This window comes from Lissotriton vulgaris, chromosome 2_1 (genome assembly GCF_964263255.1).
Source record: "Lissotriton vulgaris chromosome 2_1, aLisVul1.2, whole genome shotgun sequence".
Taxonomy (NCBI): domain Eukaryota; kingdom Metazoa; phylum Chordata; class Amphibia; order Caudata; family Salamandridae; genus Lissotriton; species Lissotriton vulgaris.
The window spans coordinates 741827712-741842289 of NC_141687.1; positions in this window are offsets into that span (position 1 = coordinate 741827712).

Here is a 14578-nt window from a genome sequence, read left to right on the forward strand (position 1 = left end):
GGCGCTGAACATAAAAAATGAGTGCGGCCACCTCCTCCGGGCTAAAGATCTCCCGGGGTACGACCTGCTCCCCCCTCAAACGCCCGCACGGGAGCCGGGCACGGGGTGCGGTACCCTTCCCCTTCTCGGGATGCTTCCTGGCTCCTTTCACCATGGTCTGGGCGGAAAGGAATAAAGAAAATAGAATCGGGAAGAGAAGAAAAGAAAAGAGTTTAAAAAAGTAGTTTAAAATTAACCAAAAGTAGCAGTAAACACAAAAATATAGGGCTACAAAAATAGAGGGATAGATAATAAGTAAAATAGATAAAAAAAAACTTCAAACAAGCAAAGGATGGCAGAGATTTAGAGAGGATACAAAAAGCATGCCCAGAACCATAGCAATGAATGAGAAACAAGATGGCCGCGCCCGTTCACGACCGCGCGGGTAAGTTCGCGCGAGATTTTCCTCGCGAACACTCGCGAAATTGTACTGGCGAGCCGCACACTTTGCGAGATTACACTTCGCGCCCGGAAATGGAAATACGTCATGCAAACAAGATGGCCGCGCCCTTGAACGACCGCGAGGGTAACTTCGCACCTTGCGCTACAAGCAGCTTGCAAAAACGCACAAAACCTTGCGAACTAACACGCTGAAAAAAAAATTCGCATATTCGCACAAATTCGCGGCTTCCGAATCCAATCTCGCGCGTGTTCGCACCCCGCGAATCCCGCGAAATTGCAGAAAAACGAGTTTTGCAAAACTGAAAGCACTCAGCAGGTGCAAGAGTTCAAACTCATCATTAGTAACCATTCCCTGTACTGCTTCCTGACTGGGGCCCCTCCAGAGTTCAGTTGCTAGTTGCAACAATTGTATGACCCTGCTCTGACCCTCACAGCAGGCTCATAGAATAGCTACAAGTAGGCCACAAAGGTCCTGGAAAAAAAAATTGCACTGCAACAGAAAGCAAATTACTGATAAGGAAGCAGGTGCCAGACCTGGAATTTTAAAACAGTGACACATTAATAAACTAACCCCAAATTAATTCATGCAGTTGAAGCAGGGCAGGTGTGCTTGCTTTCCCCCCCCATAATCTACAGTGATGATGAACCAGAGGGTGGCATTGATGTAACAGAGGGTGGCATGGGTGAAACAGAGGGTGGCAGTGGTAAAACAGAGGGTGCTGGGAACCTGTGATGATGAACCAGACGTAGAAACAACATAGTCGTGACCGTTGCGAGCCAACAAGTAAGTTCGCGATTGCGAACTGGTACCAAACCCTCGCGAACAGGCAGAAACCCTTGCGAACACAAAAAAAAATCCACAAATTCGCGAGAATTTGCGGATTTTGCGGATTGAAAGTTCGCAAATTCGCAAAATTTGCGAACGCCAGATACGCAAAATTCGCCCATGCTTACCAGAAATGACCCATTCCCCAGCCTGGTATGTGCATAGTATATGTAATCAGGCTGATTCCTTGTGTTGTGATATTCAAAATCATGTCAGATAAGGGAGTCAGACATACTGGATAGTCTACAGTTAAACAGTCCTTGAGTAGGAAATTCAAGCCATTGCTGAATGGTTAGAGTCACCAAAGCGATTGTGAAGTGTGACATAATGGACAGGATGTATACAGTATAGGCCTATGTTATTTAAAAGGCTAGTTCAAGCCAAGGAATGTCTAGTATAACATGATAGACTAGATGTAGGAAGCAAGTACATATAGATGTTGTCTAGACCTATGGTATTTAAAGGGCTAGTTGAACCCAGGGGACGTCGTTGTTTAAGCCTTCTTTCCATGTGCAGGGGCGGTAAACCCACCTCTATTCCCTCACGTGGAGTGGCCTGCTAAGGTCTATCTTCTGTTTCTTCATGACCTCCAGGGCCACCCATTTCAGGTCCGTGTCTTTATGGTTCTGGACCAGGAAATGTCTGGTGAGGAATGTGTTGCTTTTTTTGCAGCAAATGGTGCTGCGATGTTCGTTGATACCGGTTTTGATTCTCCTGGTGGTAATACCTACGTACCTGAGGTTGCATGGGCATGTGAGAAGATATACCACGTTTTCTGTATTACAGTTGTGGTGCCAACATCAACCCTCTTGATGGTCACGGTTAGAGGGCATGCAACACATCCCCCACATGCATAGCGTCCTGTCGGTCTTTGGGTGTTCCATAAGGTCCTTTGGTCATCTTCTCTGGGTTGGGGATCTTTTGCCTGGACTAACTCATCTCACAGGTTCTTACTTCTTTTGAAAGCGAAATGCGGGGTTCCCAGTGTTTTCCTACGCCTTGAAGGATGTGCAAATTCTTTCTTATGATTTTTTGTACAGCATTTGAGACTGGTGTAAATGTTGTGACACACAACTCTGTCTGATTTCTCTTTCTCATTGTTTTCCAGTAAAGCGTTGCGGTTTACATTCCTTGCTCTCTTCTTTGCTTTCCTGATCAGTTTCCTGGGGTAGTGTTGGTCTTGTAATTTCTCTTCAAGCTGTTCCGCTTGTTCATGAAAATATTCCATCTCCGAGCTGTTCCTGTGTACCCTTAGGAACTGGCCAACTGATAGGTTGTCCCTCAGGGTCTTCGGATGGTAGTTGTCATACAGTAATAGGCTGTTTTTATCTGTCAGTTTGTTGTAAACTTTAGTGCTGATGCCACCTGTATTCATCGTGACGTCAAGGTCCAATAAAACCACATGGTTCTTGCTCATGGAGTGGATGAATCTCAAATGTTGATCCTTGGTGTTAATCCACTCACAGAAATTGTTCGCTGTTTCTTCGTCCCTCCGCAACACTATGAAAACATCATTGATATAATGTTTCCATGTCCTCAGATTTGTGGAGAAGGAATTACTTTCAAGGAAGAAGTGGTCTTCTTCAAACTGGTGCACATACAGGCATACCAAGCTTGGGGCGAATGTGCTGCCCATAGATGTACCGGTGATTTGATGGTACACGGTGTCCTCAAATTCAAATAAATGTTTCGTAAGGGCAACCTCTGCACATTCCATGATGAAGTGTGGTGGTGTGTGGAAGTTCCAATCAGTGTTTAATAAAATCTGCTCCACAAATTCCAGGGTACGCCTCTGAGGGATGCTCGTGTACACAGCCTCAATGTCCATGGTAATGAACAGGTCTTCTGTGATGTTGGTCTCCTTGTCCCTCAAGAGGATAGTACGACTTTCGTATCTTGTAGATAGGACTGTGACTTTTGGACTATTGGTTTAAGAAACCAGTCACAAAATTGTGACAGAGGCTCCAGGATGGATTTGATGCCAGACACAATTGGTCGGTCAGGTGGTGGAAATTTCTCTTTGTGAGTTTTAGGGAGGATGTAAAACCTCGGTGTTCTGGGATTTTCATTCACAGGGAAGTCAGCCTCTTGTTTAGTGATCCAGTCGTTTCCGAGCACTTCCTCAACCATTCCTTAATCTTAGTGTTGAGACGTCCTGTTGGGTCGTTCGAATATTTCTCTTAGCTCGCTTCATCCACTAGAAGGGGGTTACATTCTTCTCTGTACATTGACCTGTTCATCAGAACAATTGCACCTCCCTTGTTGGCTGGTTTGACTGTGAGTTCTGTATTGTTCTTAAGTTTCTCCAGGGCCTGTCGTTAGTGGCCAGTGAGATTTTGAAAGCCCTTTTCCTTTGTGAAGTTGATTTTTGCTACTTCCTTTAGTACCACCTACACAAAAGCTAAAATGTGGCAAGGGATTGTTTGTGTCGGAGGCATGAATGTGGACTTTTTGTGAGATGCCTGCACTCACAGACTAAACTGCACTAGCACTGGGGGCACCCCACAGGGAGTGGCTTCTTTGTGTTACTCTGTCTGATCGTGATGCCTAGTCTGACCCTCGCATCTCCCCCTATTATGCCAACCACCCGCACACATTTCACATTTGTGCCTGTTCGCCCCGCTCAGGGTAATTGAGAACTTGGGGTAGGGGAAAGGTATAACTAGATAACAAGAAATATTCCCAACTTGGGGGACCTATTGCACGGGGCGATACGTCCAACCTACACATCATGCACTGTCCTTTGTTTGTTGTTTGAGGGAAGTGGATGTACTTCTCTGCCAGCCGCTGTTGCTACGCATGCCCGCTATTAGACTAGAGGTGCCGAGAAGTCCCCTCACCCCTCCACCCGTAGTACTCCAGTCCGGTATACAGCCTAGTAATGTTCGGGGCACCTTACTGCGGTGATTCGCTTGTCCATGGCAGTGTCCTCTGTCAGGATACTGAGGTCTCAGAGGATACATCACCCTGTAGCTTCCTCACAATGGAGTGATCGCGATATTAGCGTGTCCGCTGTTTGAGGTGTTACTATCAGAGGAGTGGCTGAGCCATCATGGGAAGTGTTCGTATCACTAACTCCCTCCTCTGAGGTGAAGAGATGTGGGCCCTTTTCTCCGTCTAAGCTTTCCCTTTAGCTCACCTGTGTGGCCGCTTGCACTGCTTTCCTGTGCTCTGCTATAATTTGCTCAAGGTCGGGGGAGTTCTTTGCAGAGGATTCAGTATGTGGGCTCAATTGTTTAAGGGTGACTCTTTTGTATTGCTGCTGTTGACGTCCGGAAGGCCGATGATTTTGTGTCTTGCCACGACCGTCGAGGCCCGCCACTCATTGCTCCACCCAGTCATTCGCTTCCACAGGGTGCGGTGCCGTTGCGTATAATATTGAGGCGGGCAGAGAATAAGAGAGCATATTGTGCATGCTTTTGGTGCAGAGTACGTTTAACTTCCAGGAAAGTGGCCCTTTGTCGCTGAACAGCACAGAAGTAGTCCGGGAATAGAATAACTTGTTTGTCCTCGACTCAAAGTGGCCCCTGCTGTCTAGCAGCTCTGAGAACAGTATCCCGGTCTTGATAATGAAACACTTTAGTAGGAATGGTTGGGGTGACAAGCCTGGGGGTGGTTTGCGGGCCGGGACCCGGTGCGCTCTCTCCACAGAAAAGAAAGGGATCAAGTCCTTTGCCTGGGTGACCGTTTTGAGCCATGTTTCGATGTATTGAATAGGGTAGGACCCTTCTGTCCCCTCTGGCAGATTCCGGATGTGGATATTGCTTCGGCGGGAGCAGCCTTCCAGGTCATCAACTTTGTTTTCCAGGACCTTCACCCTAGATTGCAGATCTTTCAGGGTGTCTTGTTGTGACTGTACTTGCGGTTCTATGAGTTGGAGCATTTTTTCTCCCTGGTTTACTTTGTCTGCCAGCTTCCTGCGGTCATCCCAGAGCATGTCTGCGGGCAGTTCTCCAATTCTGTTTTCCATGGTCACTCTTGAATACTCGATTGCCGCTAAGATTTTGTCCAATTTGTCGGACATGGACGCTGTGTGGGAGGGCTCCCCCACCGACATGGTGGTCTTGGTGTCTGGGGAGGTTGGTCTTGTGCTGACCAGGGCCTGTGATGCTCCTGTTATGCGTTGATGCACCATGTTTTTCTTTTACCTTGTTGTCGTTTGTGGGAAGGCCTCTGAACAGAGCCATGGCGACGCGTAGCTGGGTGGCGGTGGATTCCTGTGTACCCCCTTCCGAGGTTTGTTATCGCTCTGCCCCGTCTGTTGAAGTTCACCTGCTGTAGGCGATATCTGTGGTACCTATGTTCAGTATTTGCCACGCCAAAGGTACTATGGGCAGATTTTATGCCACTGGTGGTATATGGTCTATAGCTGTAGCGAGTTCGCTGAAGAAGGGGAGAGGGAATGTTGCACAGCAGTACTGTGCATCCCTTTCGGTATGACTGGGTGTGGTCCCACAGTCCCTGGGGTTATGACAGCCCCCCTGTGTTGTTCTGCTGTAGCCCTTTGCCACATTGTTGCTTCTAATCGTACCAGTGCTGGCTCCAGTTGTCACCCAAGACATGCTGCCTGTTATATCTGCTCAGTTGAGGAGGTCCCACTCCAGCCCATCCACTGCGCACCTCGTGGCCTGGTGCCGGGCAGACGTAGCCTAGTTGTCCCCTGATAGAGGAGGTCGATTTCAAGCCTGGCAGAGGCACTCTTCCCGCTTCACCAAAGCCCTATACTCCTCCGTGGAGATCTGAGGCAGTATTATGGCAGCACGCAGGGCTGGAAGATGAGCGGTGAGGGTTCCCACCCCTTTGAAATCAATAGCAGGCTGTATTGGTGCTCTTGAGCATGGGGGAGCTAGTGAGGGCGACCCACTGCCCCCGGGACGACCCTCTCCCATCTGGAACGATGTGCCTGGGAGATGCGTGACCGCCGCTTCCCCCACGATGGCTAATCTGGGCCTGGACTATACAGGGCATCTCGGTGGGTCAGAGCGGCCTGCCGCGACCAGGATATTCCCACTTCGTCCCAGCCCCCAGCCACGCTCCTCGAGTCAAAGTGCCGTGCGGGGGAGTATCCGTATTTTGGTTTGGTGGGACGTGAGGAGCATCTCATTAGATGAACCCTCGCCCTGACTCACCTGCTGCGCGCCTTGCAGCCTTGAACCGTGCAGACAGGGCCTAGGGGCCTGCAGAGAGGGGAATGGGTTGACGAGCTTGGCAGAGGCACTCTTCTTATTTCCGTGAGGCATCAAGGTAACTCCCTCATGGAGAGCCGAGGCAGCGGCGTGTCGGTGCTCAGGGCCAGAAAACAAGCTGTCAGGGGTCCCAACCCTGTTTGGGTCAACCGCGGGCCTCAGCGATGCGCATGTTCAACGGGGTAGGTGGTAAGGGCAAATGGTGGCTTCGGGGAGGATTCTCACCAACCAGGAACTGTACACCAGAAGATGAGTAAATGTCTGCTTCCCCACAATGATAAGGCTGGGCTAGGCCTAGGCTAGGTATTCCAGTGGGTCAAAGAAGCCCACCTCTCCCAGGAGGCCCTCCACGCTTTTAGTCCCAGCACCATGCGGGGGAAGCCACAGTGCTTCAGTGTGGTGGGGCATAAGGTGAATCGGGAGCCCTGCGGTGGCAGTAGACAGGAATCCCTTTGACCAGCCTCCCGAGCTCTCTGTTTCTGTGAAGGGCCGTCAGTGCCTGGTGGGCACTGCCATGTTGGCCTCGTTGCTGGGCAGCCACCTAAGTCTCCTGTGGAGCGGGGACCGCATCTCATTCAGCTATCCAGACCTCAAACTGATCGCAGGAGGGTGGCGCCGGCTCCGGTTCTGGTTTCAGCGGGTCTTGGGGTGATGAAAACATTGATGTCCACGGATTGCGTGGGCCGTCGAGTGGAACACTAAGCAAGTACGTCCGCCATTTTAGCTGGCTTGGCCATGCCCTGTATTTAAACATGTTTATGTTTATTATATTTGAAGAGTGTGAGCATTCGCCCACACTGGGGTACCTTGGCTCTAAAACAAGTCCTAGACAGATGACCATCGTCCATTGCATGGATGAACCACCATTAGATCTGAGGGAATAGCCAGGTCCTAAGATGTTTCCTAAATCTGAGAAAATCTAGTTCATCCCGAAGAGACTCTGGAAGCAAATTCTCACTCGGGCTGGCCACAACAGAAAAGACAAGACTGCCAACAGTCTTGCAATGAAACTTTGGGATCACCAAACTGAAGTGGGATGCTGGTCCCAGTGTGCATGATAGAAAATACTGCATGAAACATCTAGTAAGGTGTGATATTCCTGGTGAATAGACCATTGTATGGTCCAATCAAAACAAATTGAACTCAATTCATTGTTTTACCAGTAGCGAATGTAGTTGAGCCAAGGTAGGAGAAATACGAGATCTCTGATCAGGCTAACCTCTAATCAAGCTAACCGAGCTGCAAAGTTCTGAATCTATTGTATTTGTCATGTAAGATACAGAGGGGAGCCCAAATAAATTCCATTACAGTAATTTAAAGGAAATTAACTAAATGCTTTGAACATTTAAATCTTTTGAATAGGGGTGAACAGTTAAAGCACAGATTTCAATCAATCCAGCTGGAGCAGGCACGATTAGACCACAGCAGACACTTTGCCATCCAGAGATAAAGAAGTGTCAATATTGATGCCAAGATTTTTGTTTTGACCACAGGAATCATAGAGGGGCAAGGGTCCAAGCTAGAAGACTATAGGTTCGCTGCTAGAGGTGCAGAGAGCTTGGATGACCATGAATCTCTGTTTTGGAACGATTTAATTTGTGGTGGTTACAATTCATCCAAAGGGGAACAATGGTCAAACAAGTTTGCAGGTTGCTTGAGGTTTTGGTAGTGTCACATTGGAATCTGGCAATAATGTGTGTGTTATCTCCATAAAGAAAATAAACTCACTCTGATTCAATTAGATCAGCCAAAGGAATTAGATAAAGATTAAAAAGAAGCAAGAGAATAGATCCCTGAGGGACACCATATGAGCAAAGCACGGAAGAAGATTTAAAATGGGTCAACCTGACTCGAAAGGATCTGTTTGATAAGAAAACTTTGAGCGAACATCATACCTCGAATTCCAAGCTGAGCAAACGTTGGAAGTAGAATGGTGCAGTTGACAGTGTCAGAAGCCACAGTTAGATCCATAAGGAACAACCTGGTGGGAATGTTAGAATCTGCAGTAGATTGCAGATTATCGAGTACTGCGACAATAGTAAGTTTTGCACCAGATGAATGAAGTCGCTATTTGAGACAAAGCCGGACAGTTGTTGAACCACAGTTTTTTTAACAGTGTACCGAGAAAGAGTAACTGGAAGATAGGTCAATAATTGGATAGAACTTCCGAGTCGAAATAAGGCTTCTTCAGCATTGGGAAGACCAATACCACTTTAAACATCTCTTCTACACAGCCGTCCAGCAAAGGAGAGTTAATACCAGCTCTGACCTAGATAGGGCCAGCAGGTAGAGGTTCAGAAGCAGAGCCAGAGGCTTGCTATTGGTTAGCTGGGACAGAAAATCTTTGTCATTAAGAGGTGTAAATTCAGAAAGTGAAATAATCTTTATTTAATAATCTGGGCAAGGGAAAATAAGGGGAATTAAAGGTGCTGAAAGGGAAGATTGGATATCTTCAATTGTATGCATAACAAATCAACAATCTGATTACATTTCTCAGTGGAGTAAAATAGTTTCCCCTTTTTGGGTCTCCGTTAAGGCTTTAAATAACCGAGAAAAGAACTTGAGAAATGTTAGGAGCATTAGTGATGTTTTTCACAATATAAAGGAGCTTTAGCTAACCTGATCACGATAAGGTATGCAACATTGAGATTGATCCACTCCATTTTGATAGTGGGAATGCAGCCATGCCTTCATGGATGTAAACATGTAGGTAAGTCTGTGCATCTATGTGTACATGTATGTTTGTTTTTCCAATAGAAACAGGCACCCATACCTTCCTGCAAGAAAGTATGCATAGAGGTATTGATATATGTGCATAGGTGTTAGAAAGTGGGTTTCTGGTTGGCAGAGGTATACACCCTGCACAAGCAGGAACCACAGTCCTATCCAGGGTAAGCATAGTGCATACTAAATCTACTTGTGCTCACCCTCTGGTATTGTTTTTTTTATTTCTGTTTCTTTTTTTTTAGAATTATTTTTATATAGTCCTTATTTGCCTTGGGAAGAAAAGAAAAATGTGCACTGGGGTCCCCCTGAAAAACGCACCCGCCAGAGTTCTTTGTTTTGCGCCAAGGATGGATCACTTCACACACAACTTCTCCATCCGTAGTTAACTCAGTCTAACACAGCCATCAGTGAAGCAACCACCGGAGTAGTGAAGTAATATAGTATAAAGGCCTAATCATAGGAATGTGCACATTGTTTGTGCACACACACACAGAAACACAGTGAAAACACCACAAAAGTACTCCACAGCAGTTTAGAACAATAGCCAATATTTATCTGAGCAAATCGAAACCAAAATGATAAAGATCCAACATACTCAAGTCAAGGTACGATTTTTTCAAGATTAACAAAAAAGCAGTGCTTATTAATTAATAGCTCCAATTGAGGTGATCTGGCCATGCTTGACAGGGGCAAAGCCAAAAGTTCAGTCTGACTTCGATGGAGCACGGGCTGAATTCAGGAGCCACACAGACCTGCTGACAGTGCCCTGGTTGCGTCGAGGATCGGTGATGATGCATCAAACAAAGGAGGGGAGGCATCGCTGGTGAAGGCAATGTTTTTTATCAAAGTCGACCAATGTCGTAGATGTGTCGATGTCAAGAGTGATGTGCATCAGGCAGAGGCGTTGGGGTCGAACAGCTGGGCTGTTGGAGATGTGTGCAGCACACAAGTGATGCATTGGCACGCGCAGCCAGGCAGGACCAGGGATGCGTTAAAGTATTGGGATGATGTGTCGCAGATGTCAGCGGTGTGGTGTCCAAGACTCGTGCAGCAGTGGTGATGTGGAGGCTGCATTGTACCTCATGGACATTGCATCATACAGTTTGGGAGTGGTGTCCATGGCTTCAGTGCTTCCTTGCCCTTTTCTACCCCGGCTCCAGGCTCACTACAGGAGGGTATGAAATCCTTTGCGTGGGGAAAGGCAGAGTCTCATTTAGGTGCACGTGCCAGCTCTTCACTCTCACTCTAGTTCAGAAAGATCCATCTGCCTGGTAATAGGCCATCAAGTTGTGAGTGGCACACCTCAGCTTCCTTTGTGTGTGACTGTCTAGAAGGAATTCACAAAGCCCAGATATCACCAAACCCAGACGTGTATTTCAGTGACAGGCAGAAGGCACAGAACTGTAAAAGTAAGAACATGTCAACTTTCTAAAAGTGGCATTTTCAGATGTGCAATTTAAAAACCAACTTCAGTCCAGAGAAACCAAACTTACTTTTCCTATTTTTTCGCAATGGTTAAAGTTAAAATATTACAAGGCAGCTTCAATGCTAACCTATGGGAGAGATAGGGCTTGCAGTAGAGAAAAAACGAATGTAATAGTTTTTCACTACCAGGACATGTAGAAACTTAAAAGTACATGTCCCACTTTTTAAATACACATCAACCTACCCTTAGGGCTGCCTAAGGCCTGCATTGCGATTGACTTATATGTAATAAAATGAAAGGTTTATTCCTGACAAGTAGGTTATTTTGTCAGGTCAAAATGGCAGTTTACAACTGCACACAGGCTCCACAGTAGCAGTCCTGAGACATGTTTAAAGAGCTACTCATGTGTCGGACACAGTCAGTGCTGCAGGCCTACTATTAGTATTTGATTTACTGTCCCTGGGCACATGTGATGCACTATACTAGACACGTATCAGTAAATCAAATATGTCAATCATGAAGAAACCAAATAGCATTACATTTTAGAAACAGAGAGCAGGCCCTTTGGCACTGGTCAACAGTGAAAAAGCGCTCAAAAAAGCTTGAAGCCAGTAGAAATGAAGTACAGCACACAATCAAAACAAGAGGTCAGAAAGCAAAAAGTCAGGGTAAACCATGCCAGGTCTAACAATAGGTTTCTCATCACCTTCCCCTCCCTACCATTCCTCACCCCTATGGGAGTGACAGGAGGTCAGGGTATCTGCTTTAGTTAGTCATAGCCATGTAACTCTACTGTGCTCTTTGCTTGAGAATTGTGCTGGAAGTGGACCACTACTCACAATCTTTGTTGGTTCTCACTCACACACTACGCTTGCGTACATGGTGCAGTTTGGTTCAATTTAAGCCACCAATATTCCAAACATCATCCATCAGTGTTTTTTACATTGTACAAAAAGCTATTATACATTTCAGAAAGTCTTTCAAACTTACAAAATGACTTTCGTGATCCTTTCTGAGTTGCAAAACAGAATTTGAAGCGGCAGTGTGTGTCCTAACAAAACACGAATGCACGGATGGAGTTTTGCTGTTCCTATGCTCCAGCATTTGGAAGGGGGTCACCAAATGCATCCTGTCTTATTAATATTCGTGAGGCATTTTGCAACATCACTTGAACATACATTTTGCAATGTGATTGTTTAGTACATTGGTCGCATTGCAAAATTGAAGCCTGTTTGCAAACTACTCGGCGTGATTTACGGAGGTAAATGTATACAACAGGTCTGTCTTTTCATGTGCGGGGGTTCTCCACCATAAACGTAAAAACTTAAATAAGTAAACTTACACAAAAGCGCACATTTACCATTGTGAATAAGGCACACTGTGTTCAATTTGCACCTTCTTGTTACCATTCAAAGTTTGTTACATATCCATTAGATGCAAAATTAAAGGACAGTGCATGATAATAGTTTTTGTGACGTAAAGTAAATAGGATATACATTAGTGTTTTACAAAAGTTACAATTTGCAAAAGAAGAACTGCCGTATAACAGCGGACATTATGTGCTTTAACACTGATTATAAATTATATGTTCTTTCCAACAACAGCTAAAAAAGAAACAGTCATTTGTATTTCAAAATCATTTGGCGCACCTACTGCGCAGTGCTGACATGCAGTAAAGGGTGGATCTGGAGAGAGTCAAACAAAGAGTGAAAACATAAAGACATTCTCAGCTAGAAAGCTGCTGATGAATGCAATTCCTTTCCAGCTGGACAGGGATCAAGTGCTTGCTTGTCATAGCATTCAATGCTGCTCAATCAGGGCTGCTTCCTGCAACAAAAAGACAACGTAAGTGCGGCTAATCATCTCTTATACAACTTCATATTTGCACATACCTACCTTCTTAAAGTCAGCTACTGTCCATTATCTGTCCCAAGTAGCAAAAAAAGACCTAGGGGCATAGGTATCAACTGAATTTTTAGTCGCAAACGCTGTGAATTGCAAAAAAAAGTGTTTGTGATAAAAAATTCGCAATTTGAGATGTATGAGACACAATGCCATCGCAAAATAAGAAATCGCAAAAATAGCAATTTCTTACTTTGCGAAAAATTGAAATCTGTGAATATCCTTGTGATTTCCTAATTTGCGATTTTCTCTGTTAGCGAAAGTGGCACAAAGGAAATCGCAATTTAAGAAATTGCAAGGAAATGTAACAAAAATTTGCAAATAGCGATTTGGACAAAACCCCAATAAAGAATTCACAATTACCACAAAGTGCATGCAGGTGGTAACCAGCTGCAAGGAATTTAAAACAGCCCACAATGCAAAAGAAACTTCCACAATGGGAGCACTATATGTGATAGCCAGGAGGCTGCGTATTGGTGCCCTTGCACAGAGGAAAATGAGACAGGAACGTATTTTCAGGCTGCGCATCACTCTGTTCCAGCAGACTGAAGAGGACATCCATGAGAAGTACAGGCTGCTCCCACAGACCATCTTGAACCTGATTGAGGAGCGGAAACCCTTTTTGGAACACCCAACACGCAGGACCCAAAAGATTCCCACCCATATGCAGGTCTTGTGCTCACTGCACCTCCTGGCCTCAGGGAGTTTCCAAGGAGTCATAGCAGAGGTTGGCGGGGTGTCACATAGTGCCCTATCTCACTTTTCCATGCCTTTCTAGATGCACTGCAATCTTACAGAGGCTATCACATCATATATACTTCCCTAGCACCCAACAGGTATTACAGCAGACCAATATAGATTTTTACAAGATTGCATGATTCCCCCACGTCATTGGCTGCATTGATGGGACCCATGTGGCCCTCACACCCCCAGCAGCAACTGAATATGTGTACAGAAACCGTAAATGCTACCAGTCCCTGAATGTGCAGATTGTGTGCAATGCTAACTATATTATCAATTAAATTGTACCAAAATACCCTGGCAGCACACACAACTCTTTCATTTTTAGACATAGTGGGATACACAGACGTCTTAGTGCAGGAGAGTTTGGAGATGGATACCTGCTAGGTAAATGATTGGCACATATACATCCATCCACTACATCTCTTTGGGGGGGGGACATTGACTTACCTATTATTTGTATCCCCATAGGTGATAGTGGCTATGCAGTGCGGGACTTCATCCTGACCCCGTATCTGGATCCAGCCAATGCAAAGGAGAGGAGACACAACAGGACATACAGATGTACACGCAGCGTCATAGAGCGTACCTTTGGAATCATAAAGAGCCGGTTCAGATGCCTGCATAAAAGTGGAGGAGCACTGCAATACAGCCCTGAGACATGCTGTAAAGTCGTGGCAAGCTGCGCAATGCTCCATAACATGGCTATGAGGAAAGGCACCAGACACATCGGATGACGATTGACCACCTCCCCTGGCTGGGCAGCAGCAGGAGTAGGGGCAGCTGCCAGACGTCAGAGGCGGACTGAGATCACACAAAACTACTTCTAGGTAAGAAATTAAGATGATGAGCCAAAATGATGTTGGACATATGTGATGTGTTTATTCACACTTCACAAAGATTAACTGTTGCTGTACCCAGCACATGTTATGTATACAGTACAGGTAATCCCCAAGAATGTGCACAATCTGATTTGTTGGGTTGCAGCAACCCTTGCCACAAATGTGTCAATATGCAGTTCACCTCCTCCGTGACCGATTAGTGCTGGTCGGTGCCCAGTCTGAGTGCCCTCCGTTGTCTGCACCCTGTCTGCCACTGCAACGTCGTGCATCAGGCAATGTAGGAATGTTGCTACTCCTACTTGAGGTCTCTTCATTCTCCCCAGAGACCATGAGTGTGCTGCCACCAGAGTTGGCAGTTTGCATTTGTTCCACTGCACTTGTGACCTGTTCCAGCCCTCTCACAATGTCCTGGCAGCAGTGTGACATTTGCAGCTGCATTGTAATGCTGTGACGGGTGAAGTTGCTGGTGGTGGTGCAGAGGCGGTTC